A 9,889-nucleotide genomic window follows, 5' to 3' on the forward strand; every position below is an offset into this window, starting at 1 on the left:
AAAATGTAGGATAGAAGCAGGCATTTCTTTGCGTAAGTCCGTGATATACAAGAGATCACAAGCTTAATTCGCGATGCTCCACCAAAACAGTCAAATCTTGTATGACCTCAGATTTGCCTGTTTTGGAGGATTCAGCTTATTTCACACTACGTGATATAAATTATATTATAGTCCAGTCAATATTGGTGTTACTAACATTCGTACCAATTTTAGCTCTAAAAATTGTGTGAAATAAGCTTAACATCTACTATTGTTACTACGAAACCATACTGCTAATTCGTTATGGTAAGCATCGATTTATTCTAAGTTGAATGAGAAAGAGAGTAAAATAAGAGTTTACAATACAAAAAAAGGTTTTTATTAAATTTTAAGCCGCAGCACTGTGTGAGCTGAATTGCTCTTTATGCCGTCGTGCCAAGAGTCGCTATTTACTTAAATTTCTTTGTTGAGTGATCTTTCTGTACCTGGAAGCTACTATGAAGTATTCTGTGGTATGCAACCGGAACTAACTCATTTAGTAAGACTGAGACTTATAGAGCGTACTTTGAATTTACTCAGAATTAAGACATCGTTATATTTGTGACATAAATCTGTCTCGTTTTAACTGAAACTTAAATCAGACCAAAGTGAAAGTACGCTCTATATAACTTAGCCTGACTCTCATCACTTTATGGATAGTAAAATTGTACCTATCCTTTCACTCTCAACTAGCTCTATTACCTATTCTTTGGTATGCGACTGGAACATCCAATAAGATTTTAATGATTATGTTCATTCATTTCAGTACACAGAGCCTCGTTCATAGTGTAAACGATTGCTTTGCATCCCTTTTTCCGCCGCGAACACCACCAACGCCGTCTGATAACACGTTCACTAATCCTTGCCACGCATTGGATAGTGAACGTGTATCCTTTCACTCGCAACTTGCTGACACCACAGCCGCCGATGAAGAATTCGAAATCTGTAAGGTAACATATGAGTAACTTACTAAAATTAGGAAACAAAGGAAATGTAGGATAGAAGCAGGCATTACTTTGCAGAAGTCCATGATATACAAGCCACCCACCAAAACAGGCAAATCTATTATGGTCTCAATTTGTCTATTTTAGAGGATTAAGCTTATTCCACACTACGGGAAATAAATTATATTATAGTCCAGTCAATATTGGTGTTCCTAATATTCGTACTATTATTTCACACAATTTTTAGAGCTAATATTTTAGCTTTAAAAATGGTGTGAAATAAGCTTTATAATAGCGAATTAAGCTTAACATCTAACAAAGAAAATAACTAAATCTACGACTATTGTTACTACGAAACCATCCTGCTAATTCTTTTTAGTAGGCATTGATTTAGAGAGATAGAGATAAGAGTTTATGACAGAAAAAAAAGTTTTTAATTAATTCTAATCCGCAGCGCTGTGTGAGCTGAATTGTTCTTTATTCCGTCGTACTAGAGTCGCTATTTGTTTAAATTTCTTTGCTGCGTGATCTTCTGCACCTGAAAGGTACTATGCAGTATTCTGTGGTATGCAAGCGGAACTACAAACGTAAACAAGTATCTTGAGTAAGGGCCATTGTGCACTCATCCGTATTCGGTTCGTATCCGTAATTTTTCAAAGTGGCCATCATACAAATACGCACATTCGATTTGTATTTTTTTCCTGGACGCGTAAAATTATGTATGAGTGCACAAACACGCTAAGTCAAGTAAGGCACTGTAACATCCAGTGATATTTTAATGATTATGTTTATTCGTTTGAGTACAAAGAGCCCCATTCACAGTATAAACGGTTGCTTTGCATCCCTTGCTACGCCGCGAGCACCTCCAGTACCGTCCGATAACACGTTCACTAACCCTTATCGCGTATTGCAAAGTGAACGTGTATCCTTTCACTTGCAACTTGCTGACACCACAGCCGTCGATGAAGAATTCGTAATCTGTAAGGTAACATACAAGAAACATACTAAAATAATTAGGAAACAAAGAAAATGTAGGATAAAAGCAGTTCTTTGTGTAAGTCCGTGATATACAAGGAACCACAAGCTTAATTCGCAATGCCCCACCAAAACAGTCAAATCTTGTATGATCGCAGATTTGTCTGTTTTGAAGGATTACGCTTATTTTATTCTACGGGATATAAATAATAAGGAAGTCGTCGTGTGTATACGCAGCCTTACGTAAGGGGTAAATACTTCCAATAAAACTTCCAACTGATGCTGTATAGTGCAGACTTCTATTTCCAAGTTATAATACAGAGTAGTTTTATACGTTTAAAGCAATCGGTAAGCACATAATATACAGTACGCAGCAGAAAATAATGTACATAAGGAGAAAACAGTTTTGTAGAGCAATTGTCTGTCGGCAAAACGTCACACACGTGAGAGACAGAGACATTCTAAAGGCCGATATACATTATTTTCCGAGCGGACTGTAAATAAATAAATTATTGCGGGCCCTTGCTGTCATCATCAAAATGATGTTGATGTTGGAAATAGGTCTACTGTAGGTAAGGACTTGCGTGGCCTGAATCCAGCGCCCCTATGCGACTCGTTTGATGTTGTCTGTCCACCGTGGTCCACCTAGAAGGGGATCCCTTGGGGCGAGGTCGCCATTCTCTATCACCTTGAGACCCCAACGTCTATCGGTTTTTCGAACCCATGTGCCTACCCACATTGCCACTCGCTATATACTTTTGCCGCTAGCTATATCAAGCGCCTAATATTTATATGCACTTTCATGATTATTATGTTCCTTAGTTATGGAAAATATAACGTCATTCACAGTATAAACGGCCGCCCGGCACCCTTTAGTTCTGCCTCTGCAATACCAACGGGTTTTGGTAGCTTTCTCACTCATTTTGGTCACAGAGTGCACATTAAAGAAGTGGCCATTCAGTTTCATATAGCGGTTGCCACGGAAGCCAACGAAGAATTCCGGAACTGTAAAGTTTAAAACTTATATTAGTCTATGATTCAAATTATATTTGCTTACGAGTAACTCTGAGATCTATATCTAGAGCATACTTTGACTTTTCTCAGACTTAAGTTGTAATTATAACCCGAGAGATTTTTTGTTTTTTATTTTTTTTTATTCAGATACAAGTTAGCCCTTGATTGCAATCTCACCTGGTGGTAAGTGATGATGCAATCTAAGATGGATGCGGGCTAACCTGGAAGGGGTATGGTCTCATACCCCTTTGGATTCTACACGGCATCGTGCCGAAACGCTAAATCGCTAGGCGATACGGCTTTGTCGGTAGGGTGGTAACTAGTCACGGCCGAAGCCTCCCACCAGACCAGACCAGAAATTTAGAAATTATAAAATTTCAAACCCCTGCCGGGGATTTAACCCGGGACCTACCCACTAACAAGATCACAGCGCATACCACTACGCCAGGGAGGCCGTCAAAATGTCAGCGATATAATGCTGTCTAGTTTTGACTATATCTTTAATCTGAGCAATGTCAGATTATCTCCGTTCCTCTTTCACCTAATTTACCAGGAATAAAAAATAAGTGACTTTGCAATATGTTTAATTATATTAAAAATACTCAAAGGCCGTTAAAAAATATATTATAAGTTATATATATTATAAGTACTATAAGTACCTATAAGTATTATAAGTACCTAGTAGTCATGTTACATTATAAGATTCAGTTTTATCACCTTAGTCTAAAATTTTTTTTTTTACTCTTAGTACTAAATTTTCAATCGCCATAAATATTTTAACGGTAAATTTTTTGACTTCTTTCGACCTTTGATGTGCACAGCAATGTCGCGGCAGCAATGTAGCGGAACATTGCTGCCTATCTCAGAATGTAATGTCATATAAGCTTATAGAGATTGTATGGGGACCAGAAGTGCCGCGACAGGACTGTGACAGCTGGTGACAGCACTGTTGCGCCAGCGATGTTGCGTGCAGCATGGTTCGGAATCATACCTTAAGACACTGTTATAACGAGACAGCGTTATATTACATCGCTGACATAAATCTGTCTCGTTTCAACTATAACTTAAGTCTGAGCAAAATCAAAATACGCTCTATTTAATATTTCAGCCTAAAAAGCGCACTCTAAGGCGTGGTGTGTTGCTCAAACGAGCTCATACTTTTGACACGCTAAATCTGTGCTTGATCCATCTAAACCATGATGCATTACCTATATTTGCACAAATACGCTCTATAGATTCAGATCTATAGAGCGTATTTTGACATTGCTCACACTTACGTCGAAATTAAAATAAAACTAATTAATATTTCAACACAAATATGTCTCGGTTTAACTCTAAGTCCACTCTGAGCAAAGTCAAAGTACGCTCTATATAAGTAGATTTTATACTTAGTGACTTACGCTGAAATCTATTATTAGAGAAACTTTGACTTTGCTCAGACATAAGGTTCAGCTAAAACAAGATAGATTTATGCCAGCAATATAACACTGTCCGGTTTCAACAATATCTCAAGTCTGAGCTAAATCAAGTATATCTCAACTTTAGTCTGTGCAGTACTAATGGGTTTCGACAGGATTGGATTACTATGGATATGGACTGATGGATTTGGTGCTGATCAATGGTTGTGTTCGTCGTTATAGGAGCAGATGACGTCATTGATGGTGTACGCCGCCGCCTTGCACCCTCGCGTACGCCCTCTACAGTACCAACGGGTTTTGATATCCGTGCCGCCTATGGACTTCGTGAACTGTACCGTGAAGATGTGCTCGTTCAATTTCATGTACCGATTGCCGCGGTTGCCATAATAGAATTCCACATCTGTAATATTATGAAAAGCCATTTAGTTGATCGAGTTGATGAAGTCTTCATAAAGTTCATCATCATCATCATCAGCCCGTAGACATCCACTGTTGGACATAGGCCTTTCCTAAAGAGCGCCACCACACCCGGTCCTCAGCCTTCTTCATCCAACCACTTCCCGCCAGCCTCTTTATATCGTCGGTCCATCGTGCTGGAGGGCGTCCCACACTACGCTTGCTTAAACGCGGTCTCCACTCAAGGACTTTCCGGCTCCAACGGCCATCGCCTCTACGACAGGCATGATCTGCCACTGCCACTACAGCTTGCTAAATCATAAAGTTCATTGAGGTAATTTTTTTCGGTTTAAGTGTAATACTACGCCCGGTACGTATATGTAAATATGTATTTATGTAACTTTTATGTAAGTTTATTTATTTTTATGTATGTAAGTGTATTACATTTCTTTTCGGCTGTTATGTGTATTTATTTTGTACACGGGCGTGAGAGTAAAAAGTATAAAATAATAATGTTCTTTATTTCAGGCAATCAGTACCCATATTATTACAGAGGTCAAACATAAAATTAAAATTTAGATTGTAAAGTAAAAATAAAATAAAGATAAAATAAAATACAATAATATACCTATTACGGTCTAATATTTATATGTATATTTTAGATCAATAATTGGACGCACCGCACCAAAAAATTGATTAATCCTTTTCATATTCGCGCTTATGGTTATGCTGCGTGTAGGCACTGACTACGACATCTGCTAACGTATAAATGAAGGCTTTACACCCTGTAGAGTTCCTCGTTAAACAGCGCCATCTTATTTTCATGCCTCTACTACTGTAATTTTGCAAACAATACAAATACCCCTCCATCATAATTCTTCGATTGCCGTTTTTGCTTGGTATACATTTTATTTTGTAGGACCCTGAAACTGAATTGAAATAAACTATATAGTTAAATATGCTTTGTAAATGTGAATCTAAATCTTAGAAGGAAAATAGCAATTTTGATGTTGACATAGCACTTAAATAATGATTTATATTTTCATTAAGTTATAAATTTTTTATACATTTCATTTTATTACCGATTAGGATTTAAAAAGTTATTGACAATTCTATTAAAATAAACTTAAGTCTAAATTAAAAGTTTAAAAAATCATTAAATTAAGACTAAAATAAATTAAATTAAATCTAAAGCCTCATCAGGACCACCGCAGCAAAGATGCTGGCAGGATTACTCCTTTGGATGGCCAAACTAATTCTTTGACCAAGGTAGCTGCCAGCTCTCGGGTCCCCGGTTGACTCGATAACCCTTTTCGAAATTTCCTCAAAAAGAGCTTATAAATTATATTTCATTAAACTTTCAATTTTAACTAATTTACATAAATTAGTATGAGATCCATCTTCGACATCAGAAGTGGAATAAAGCTAATATTGACTAGGTATTAGCAGTAGCGCGAAACTTCTTCACTCTTTTTTGTATTTATTATCTAAGTAAAACTTCTTTGGGGTAGTGTAGTTAGTGTCAAAGATAAAAGTTCTAATTCTTACCTACCCATTTTAAGTAATAAAAGTTCTAACATCTTTATTTTTAACTAGCTTATGCTCGCGACTTCGTCCGCGTGGACCACACAAATTACAAACCTCTATTTCACCCCCTTAGGGGTTGAATTTTCAAAAATCCTTTCTTAGCGGATGCCTATGTCATAATAGTTGTCTGCGTTTGCAGTTTGAGCTGTGCGTTGATAGATCAGTCAGTCACCTTTTCCTTGTATATATTTAGATTTAATCGCAATATCTATTACCACATCAAGGAAGTTTCACTTCTACCGTGCATAAAGGTTACACACACTAATATTATTTGTAATTTTTTAGTATATATAGACAGATCACAAACATTTTACTCATCGTAGTCAGGATCATGATTATGTAACGTATTACCACATACTACAACGTCAGCAATCGTATAAAAGGCCGCTTTACAACCTTTAGAGTTCCTTGTCGAACAGCGCCATCTAGTTTTCTCACCAGCCTCAGTCATCCGGGAAATGTGAATACAATAGGAATAGCCAGCCATCTTGATCTTGCGATTGCCTTTCTTGCCGCGTATAAATTTGAAATCAAAAGTCACTGAAATTTAAATTTATATAGCTGTGTACACATACTTAGATTGGAAAGTAAATTAAGAAATAACTACATTTTGCCTAATCTTTTAGTTTTTTATTACAAAATAATGCTAAGTGTCAACAACTGTTTAATTAATTATTAACTCTATACATATATCTATGAAGTATCATAAAGGTACGTCCACATTATATAACAAATATTTAAAAAATTGTATCACATTGATTTATGTATATAGTCCGCGACAGGTCGAGATAGCAATCGGGGTATGAGGCGGGGGGATGCCCAGCACACCCGCACGTCACCCACGCTCGCCCACGCCGGGTTAGAGCGGGAACTGTACGGGTGAGCGGTGCGTTTCTATCTCGATCTATGGGTCAATGATAAGTATTTAGTATGGATGATTATGGTCTAATTTCATCGAGATGACGGTCTCATTTAAAGTGTAACAAACAGCTTTACATAAAGAATTTTTGTGGTATTTCGAACAGCGCCATCTGGTTTTCACCGACGATCCGAATGGGCGCGAGTAATGTACAGAAAATACGTGTTTTCCGGCTATCTTTAAAAGACGCGTTCCTTTTTTACTGTGTATAAATTCGTGGCCTGTAAAAATGTATGTTCATTAAGAAATGTCTCTTGTGTATACTGACCCACTGTGTTTGGCAAGTGGCGGCCAAAATTAACTTACTCCATTTGTGAGTGTAGGTACATGGGCCGAACCTAAGGTTTTTTCTCGAGTAAAATACCAGCGTGTAATACTTAGATAGTATTACATAATAATCCGTAAAAAATATTATCAAATTTTAAGTTGTTGAACAATTTCGCAGTAAACAACACAAAATTAATATTATTACAATTTGTTTATTTATTTAACTTATTTCTCTAACTATGTAGTACTTAGTCACAATACATACCTACTATAATGAATACTTAATTAATGTTAAGTTACGATAATGTGCCTAATATTACAAAAAACATATACCTACTTACTTAAGTAATATAATATCATTCACTGATTTAGAGATAAATAAAAGATATTACTTTTAATATAAAGACGCAGATGCTACTGCCAACGCAAATAATAATAATAATTATTATTATTATGTTAGCCGAATTCATTAGCCGAGCCAACATCGGGCCAACATATACATAGGGCATCATTATGTAGGCATCAGCCTAATCGAAGCGAAGCGCGAATGTCAGCCACGCGGCAGTTGCCTCCCAAGTACCACGATATATTTTAACGACGCCATTTTAGATTTTTGTAGTGGATGCCCCCACATCGCGTTTCGCATCCCGCGTTCATGACCCGCAGGTGTGACCGTAGCTTTAATGATTGTGTACTAATTTCGATGCAACTATGATATCGTAATAAGTATAAATTGCAGCTTTACAGTTGTACATGCTATGGTGGGAACATCGCCATCTTATCTTCGCAGAGGATCCGATTTGGCGGGAAAAGTGCATGGAAAATGAGTAATCCCCGATTTTTATGAGACGTGTGCCTACTCTGCTTATGATGAATTGGTAATCTGTAAAAAAAATATTTTTAGATGAGTCAGTGACATAAGAAAGCTCAGACTCAGTCAGCGGGCGATGGAGAGAGCTATGATTGGAGTTTCTCTATGTGATCAAATCAGAAATGAGGATGAAGTAACGGACATAGCTCAACGGGTTGCGAAGCTGAAGTGGCAATGGGCAGGGCACATAGTTCGTAAAACCGATAGACGTTGATTCGTCGACGTGGATCTCAAGGTGCTGAAATGGCGACCTCGCACCGGAAGACGCAGCGTTGCTAGAGCCCCCACTAGGTGGACGAACGACATCAGACGAGACGTAGGGAGCCGCTGGATTCAGGCGGCGCAAGACCGTGGCGTGTGGAAGTCCCTACAAGAGGCAACGTCCAACAGTGGACGTCTATCGGTTGATGATGATGAAGTTAGTGACAACATTTTGAAGTAAAATACTCGTAGCATTAGATAAAGGGTCTGCCTCAGAAAATACAACTGATGAATTCCTTAGTGACAAAGGTGCGTGGAAGCAACCAGCTGAGCTTTCCGTTTGCCTACATGATAATGTAGGGTAGTGTTGCATATTGTAACTTGTGTGGTTTAAAAAAAAAGCTGCTGTCAAAGTCAGTATCTTGCCGGCTCTTCTAATAGAACCTGCTTTCAAAACCGGTGGCACGGTTTACTTTTTTTTTAATAAAGACGAGTTTTACATGATATGCTTTTACAAACACTTAGATTATTCAAGAACTTTTTGTATTAATTAAGTATTAAAACAAGTACCAGTTAAGGTTAATTTAGGATAAGTACTGTTTGTACAAGGAAAATAAAGCAATTTTTGTTTTATTGTTATAATATATATTTTTATGAGTAGATATATTGAAAGTATATTGAACCAACGCACATCAAGATAGCGTTTGTGAGGAGTTTTCCAAGTTTTTAAGTTTACGTTTTAACGGAATGACGTGATTTTTTGAATGGGTATAGTTTAAAACCTGGAGAGTGACAGGCTAATTTTTATCCCGAAAAATCAAAAAGTTCCTAGGCGATTTTTAAAAACCTAAATCCACGCTTACCAAGTCACAGGTATCAGCTAGTTGTCAATATTTAAAACATCAATGGTTGTGGTTCAAACAAACTTTCGTGATAATTTCATTTACAGTATGCAGCGTCGCCTTGCAATTCCTGAATCTGGAACACCGCCATCTTTTCTTGATAACCCCATTGTAGTCACTGTGCGTGTGAACACAGAAAGTGAAACCGCCAACCGTGAGCATAGTACTGCCTTTCTTGCTTGTAAATACTTGAAGATCTAAAACAAGATAGAAAATAGAAAAATGCAGTGTAACGTCAACATCCAGCCCCCCGATTGTGTAAGAAAAACGTATTAATCGTTATCGTAATCGTCAATGAAATTCTGCCCTTTGATTGGTTGATTCGCTGTTTACATTTTTTTACAGCCAATCAAAGGGCAGAATTTTTTGACGATTAC

At 37.4% G+C, this 9,889-nt stretch overlaps 1 long non-coding RNA gene across 1 annotated transcript; it reads right to left on the minus strand.

The window, feature by feature from the left end:
• Positions 1-2,214: 2,214 nt before the first annotated feature.
• On the minus strand, positions 2,215-7,534 carry LOC138402876 (uncharacterized). Its single transcript, XR_011237208.1, has 2 exons — positions 6,749-7,534; positions 2,215-5,694 (listed from the first exon to the last, which is right to left on the minus strand). It is a non-coding gene; the product is annotated as an uncharacterized lncRNA (long non-coding RNA).
• Positions 7,535-9,889: the final 2,355 nt, after the last annotated feature.

This window comes from Maniola hyperantus, chromosome 10, assembly GCF_902806685.2.
Source record: "Maniola hyperantus chromosome 10, iAphHyp1.2, whole genome shotgun sequence".
Lineage (NCBI taxonomy): Eukaryota > Metazoa > Arthropoda > Insecta > Lepidoptera > Nymphalidae > Maniola > Maniola hyperantus.